The sequence below is a fragment of the Rhodnius prolixus genome, unplaced genomic scaffold, assembly GCF_049639745.1.
Source record: "Rhodnius prolixus isolate KJV_2025 unplaced genomic scaffold, Rpr scaffold_1, whole genome shotgun sequence".
In the NCBI taxonomy this organism is placed as follows: Eukaryota; Metazoa; Arthropoda; class Insecta; order Hemiptera; family Reduviidae; genus Rhodnius; species Rhodnius prolixus.
This window is the reverse complement of record NW_027411581.1, coordinates 19,847,269-19,853,457: the sequence shown is the minus strand read 5'-3', so window position 1 is coordinate 19,853,457 and position 6,189 is coordinate 19,847,269. Positions and strand designations below refer to the sequence as shown.

The window sequence follows — 6,189 nt, the reverse complement described above, 5'->3', positions numbered from 1 at the left end:
AGCACTCCTTTAATAAGATACAGTTGTAGTGTTTGCAACAGTATTTAAATCTTGAAGCCAGTAACTCACTCACACCTTAATGGTAGAAAGGAATATAAAGAGGGTTCTTTAAGATACAATCTGCCACGATAGAGAAGTGAGGAACGGAGGAAAGGAATTAATGGAGAAAATATCCAGATTGGGCGAGGGCGGTAATGCCTAAATGGAAATGCCGATACATTAACACAATGATTTGTGGCGCTCGTTTGTCTTTGACTTCTCACCAGATGTTATCAATCCTACTTACACAGATAGCCTCTTTTTAAGCAGTGAATATTTCCTTTTTTTTCGTCTAATCTTATACATTTCACTGCCAACCTAACGGCCGCTAATTTTACTTTAGTCTGGAATGTGTTCGAAATTCGGTATTTAATTAATTGTGTAGTCTGAGTTAAATAGAAATGATACCCATCTTTATAAATCGTCCGCTGGTGAATATAGAGTTTAAATTAATTAGTTTAGGAATTTAAGCAGCATGTACGATCCTGGAGTATTTGATAAAAATGCACTTGACCATATTTAAGAAACTAAATGTTTGATCATTTACATATTAAAATTGTTCTTACCACTCTAATCATTCTTAAAAATTGATAGACCAATTAACATACAATTCTTGCTTTATTTTTGTACATAAAAAAAGTCCTTTTAAACAACAGCTAATTTTGTTTCATTCTCTCAACATTCTATCCGTAACCGGAGATCAGTACAATGGACTAATTTTAAAAATATAAAGGCCAGATGTTTGAAGAAAAATACTTGAAGAATTTAGAAAGAATGTCTCCAATTATCAAATCTGCTGTGTATTTAGAATTCAACTTACTTTCTGTTTTGGAAATTGGTGGAGCTACAAGTCGACTTTAGGCTGAAGTGATACTTATCAAGTTAAATCGTACGTTGGTGAATATAAACTTTATATTAATTATATTAAGAATTTTATTTAATTAGATTCCACAATAATGTTTACATTTGTTTGAACGAGCCGAATTTCAGTGCACTCATCTAGAATTGTGAAATAAATAATTGCAAGTATTTTTTTTTCAACTAGGTGTTTCCTATGGCTGTGGAGTTTTTCTTTTGTTCTTCATCTTAAAGTGTGGTCCTTACTCTGCTGAGACTGGGTTTCTAAGGAGAATGTGAGGTCCTTATTTCGTATATAATTGGTTTTTCACCTAGGATACTCTTTTTTTTTCTTTTACAACCTAGACTTCTCTTCATTAAGGCTTTCTCCAATCCTCTTTCTCAAGTTTACTTTTGGTTCGCCTTACTTCCAAGTCTATCAACTGTCCGCAGCAACATATTTTTCTAGCTTTTGAGAATACCCAAAGCTTCATTTTTTAAAATCTTCGGTATGATTATTCTCCCTTGTGGTTTTTACCATACGCTAGGCGGCAGAGTGGCTGCATTCAGCACGAAGAAGCCGAAGGTGCGCATTCAAGGTACTTGTCCAAAGATATTCTTTTCTGGAGTCTCTGCAATCAGAGGCCGACTGTACACTGACACCGAGCGTAATTGTGCTCAAATATTACCGCTTCTTAAATTCATAAAATTAATTTGGGTCATAGAACTGTTAGCAACCTACGTTCACACACTTTAGTTTTCTTTCCGTCCTAAGTTCCTTCTGTAAATTCCCTTTATTTCCTGTTTTATCTGTTATTAATAAAGGATAAAGAATACATTTGCGCACATTAATTGGCCTCCTAGAAAGATATAAATTACTAGAAGAAATAAAATCATATTGACATAAAAGAAATATATTCTGAAGATGGAAAAAGAAATAAAAACATTAATTGAATAAATTTGAATTATGATTAGATAATGACTTTATATTAGGTAGCCCAAGAAGATGGATTGTTAGGAGGCGGTATCAACTCATAATTCTTCTAGCTAGGAGAGGAGAAGCAATTAAAGTAATTTATAAGAATAATAGTTAATTGAATCATTTCTACTAGCTAGCTCTCAGTTTTATTTAGATTGGCTGATTAATAATATTTGCCACACAAAGTGACCTCTCCCAACTATATAACCTTATTAATAGCTTTGTTAATTTGGCGCTTAAACAATTTTCGCTTAAGATAATTTAATAATTTTTGCTTAAGATAAGATATTCAAGATAATTTTTTTAAATTGTACTTAATTTATTTAGAAATTTTATTCTCTAGATCTTTAAGAGAATTGGATAAGAAATTACAGACAAATACTGTGGCAAAGTACTTGGTACTGTTTCTTGCCTAGTTTATCGGCACCCATTATCTCATTTCAGCACCCTAGATGGTCTCTTAATGATAGAAATTTCAAGGTGTGTTTTGCAATTCCTCTTTTTTTAAACAAACCAATAAATTTAAAGAAACAAATTAAAATTATTACATGTTTTATTTTTTAATTAGCTTCACACTATTTAATTTATTGCATTATAAGCAAGTTTCCACAACATGACCAGCTTACCCGAGCAAAGGTTTTTTTCCTTTATCTTCCTTCGATAATAACTCTTTTGGCATTCAAAAGTTTCTCAACGGTTCTTTTTATAAATAAGATAATTTCTCGAATTTCCTTTATCTTGATTTTTTTTTTTCAGTAAATGTCGCGGTTCTTTGCGGAGTTATGTGAAGAGAACGAGAAGCAACTGGAATAGCCAAAACGTTAAATGAGTGTAAATCTAAAGAAGTTAAGAGAAAAGTCCAAAAAAGAAATTGGTTGCGGGAAGTCGAGGACAGTTTGAGGAAGTTGAAATAAAAGTTGTAGAACGAAAGTAGGAGAAGGGAAGATTGAATGAGATTTATTTAATCTATCATATCGCCAAAATATTTCTGAAAAGAAACGTCTCTTGAGGGACCTAAGGAACGCCTGAATCAGAATTTTAATTAATGTGAGGAAGGAAGGAGAAATCCTAGAGCCTGATAAAATCGAGTTATCTATCGTTAATCACATGCGCAGAGTTTGGAAGCCAGCCTAAGGAAGCGCTACGCTTACTGGGAGGCATTTCCGTACAGCTTGTAGCTACAGTCAACACAAAGCAGAAAACATCTTCCTGAAAGACAAAAAAGAAATCGAGCAAAACCTGCAATTATCTATCTATCGGCTCCTACCTAAACGGAGATTGGACAACCAAACTAACCTAGAATTAATTGATTTCGTAGGTGCTGACCATCTTAACTTCCACCTTCCTCTGTAATCAGTAAAATAATTCTAAGAAAATAATTATTAACTAGAAATCGCTAGGGACCAGAAAGGAATAAAGAACTGGCACTTTTTTCTCATAAAACAATGTCAGTAGTTGCAAGAATGTAAAGGAAGATAATGAATTTCCGGATGTTCCAATATTCCTGATAATCATAGCAATTTTTTAATTAGGTATTTAAAAAAAACATTGCAAATTGTGAAGCTAGAAGATCAAAAACATTATGCTTAACTATATTGTGCGACTCCTCAAGTAGGTATTACAGTCTGTCAGAAAAGCAGACTGGATTTTCATTGCTGCCACATACGAGTATATATCCGAACAGTGTGTTGCGTGAAACTGAAATTGTGATTTTGAAATCAAATATCTATTATGTATCTTGATTTGACTTTACTCCGAAGAGAATACGAGGATTTACTTACTGCATCTCAACACTTTTTATTTCCGTTATTTCATACACAACTGGATCAAGGGTTTGAAACTAATGTAAAATTTCATTACAATAAAACTTTAAAAAGTTCCCACTCATCAAATTGGAAAATCAAATACAAGTGCTTTTTGGAACTATCTAAATTTGTCAATATTGGGGCGGTATGAATACTGGAAAGTTAATAAAATAAGCAAAACTTTAGAGAATGTCAATATAAACTTTAAATTAAATTCGGTTCTCTTAAAATTATTACTTCACATTTATAAATTAAATAGACCATAGCTCCAATATTATAGAAACTACTTGATTTATAATTAGTTAGAAATTTTAACATAATTACTTCATTAGCCAAGCATAGGATGTGCTGATAGATAGTAATTAGATATATCGGCGAGCAGAATGTTGCTACATCCATACTCTGCTGTAGAACTGCTACAGAACAACAGGAGTAGTGGTTAGTCAGCTACTCCTATGCCAAATAAAATTATATTTGCAATGGCAAGATACAAGAAGGTAATTTTTGGCTTTATTAAGGGCTTTTAAAGTTACATAAACAACATTTAGATTTTTGAATATAGTTTTTAGAATCAAAATTTAGACTATAATTATCTGAATTTTACTGAGCGTTTAGTTAAACTAAACGTACTTAAATGTCGACCAAAAAAAAAAAAAAAGTATGATTAGTCAAAGAGGCGTTCTAGAGGAGAAATTAAACCATTTTGTGAGGTTCTAGAGGGTTGGTCAAGTAGGATCATGCTTTTTTGCTAAGCCGACGTTTTAATAATGTAATCAATCTTCTTCACGTATAAAAATCAAGTATACATAACTGAACAACTACAGAAGTCAATCTTTTTCAATGACAAAAGAAATAACTGATAACCTTCTATGTACGTACATACATGTTACATGCATAATTTTTTTAGGTGCTAAAGTAGCCGAGAGTTTAGAGGTCAGATCTCCAGAGCTAAGAAGTATTGTAGATTCCCGGTAGAGTCTAGTCTTAGATTTTATTAAATAGTCAATAAAAGAAATTTACAGAAATTATGTAGGCTATTTGCCTCCGTCCACGACACCTAATTTGGTAGTTGGACGTCTTTTTTATTTTTATTTTTTTTGTTAATTTAAGACGCGAAACATCTGAAGCGATAAACGCCCAGAGCCTTCTCAGTTCACTGCCATACTTCGGATAATTGTCTCTCTTTACATACATCTTGTGCAGTCTCCGGCAATGAACTGTAGAAGCACTTAGTTAAAAGAAAATCTAATAATAGATTCTGACACGAACCCGATAGATCCCGTTGACTGCCTTGTACACTATCCACTCTTCGCTAACCCCTTTTTTTTTTGGCCTGCTATAATAGATACTTGAATTTGATAATGGCAAACTGCGAATGGTACTAATTAAACTTCAAAGAATAGAGATGAGAATTTTATTTTGAGATTAATTTCTTAAAAAATAAAAAAAATTACCGCTAAATAAAATAAAGAATTCGGAAACACAAACATTTTAATATATTGAACTAAACTAATAACATATAAACACTTTGGGTGAGTAAATCAGTCCTCAAAAAACGATGAACAGTAAACTAATTACAATTATCTCTCCAGTGTTTATAGCAGTGGTTCGTAAGACAAAAAAGCAGACCGTTATGACTGGCGGTCATTATTTATTATTAACTGGATATACTTTTAAAATAAGATATCAAAATATAATTTAAAATCATTGAACGTTATTACCTTGTAAATCTTCACGTATATGTAATTTATATAACATATACCATATAAAAATATAAAAAGTTTTTGTAATTCCAATGCGTTAAATAAATAAGATCGTAAAAATGGATTAAAAAATGGAATATAACTGTTCTTTTATTTATTTTTTTACAGAACCGTTTCAGTCTTTCATTAAATAATGTTACAACCACAGTCAATCGAAACCTTTGCCAAATTTTTCATTGCTGTTACTCTTAGATTTATATATTTTTGTAGATATATCCAGAGAGAAGCATTGAAATTTTACAGCCAAAAATTTAAATTCCTAAATATCATATATTTATTTCTTTTTAATGAGAAAAAAACAAAACAAATCATTTTGCAGAGGATATATTGCAGACATCCTACGCCAACGTTCCAGTGGGTTACTTAATAAAACAACTTTTAAATTTGTCATTTATGATTTATCGAAATATTACAGTCACAAGGTAGTAGCATTCATGATAAAATGGTTCAGTCAATACAAAGAACTTCTCATATTTTAATAATATTGAATTATGATTAAGTTTTTTTATTAGTTATTTGATCTCAATTTCATTTATGATTGTTTTTAAAACTAAATGTACATACCTAGTATAACCGAATTTATTTGTTTCTCTTAACTAAAATGGTTTAATGATTGTGATATTCAGGGTTCAGAAGTTTGCAGAAATTTTCATAACATTTTTTTTTTAACAATATTGGAAGCAGCAATTAGTGTTTTTCTTTTATTTTATTAAGAGAAATAAGGAAGTGGCAACTCTTAAAAATAATGATTACATAAAACTCTAAT

The 6,189-nt window shown here is 31.2% G+C and overlaps 1 long non-coding RNA gene across 1 annotated transcript; it reads right to left on the bottom strand.

Moving 5' to 3' along the window:
* Positions 1–404: 404 nt before the first annotated feature.
* Positions 405–5,647, bottom strand: LOC141451359 (uncharacterized). Its single transcript, XR_012456711.1, has 3 exons — positions 5,382–5,647; positions 2,482–2,659; positions 405–1,736 (listed from the first exon to the last, which is right to left on the bottom strand). It is a non-coding gene; the product is annotated as an uncharacterized lncRNA (long non-coding RNA).
* Positions 5,648–6,189: the final 542 nt, after the last annotated feature.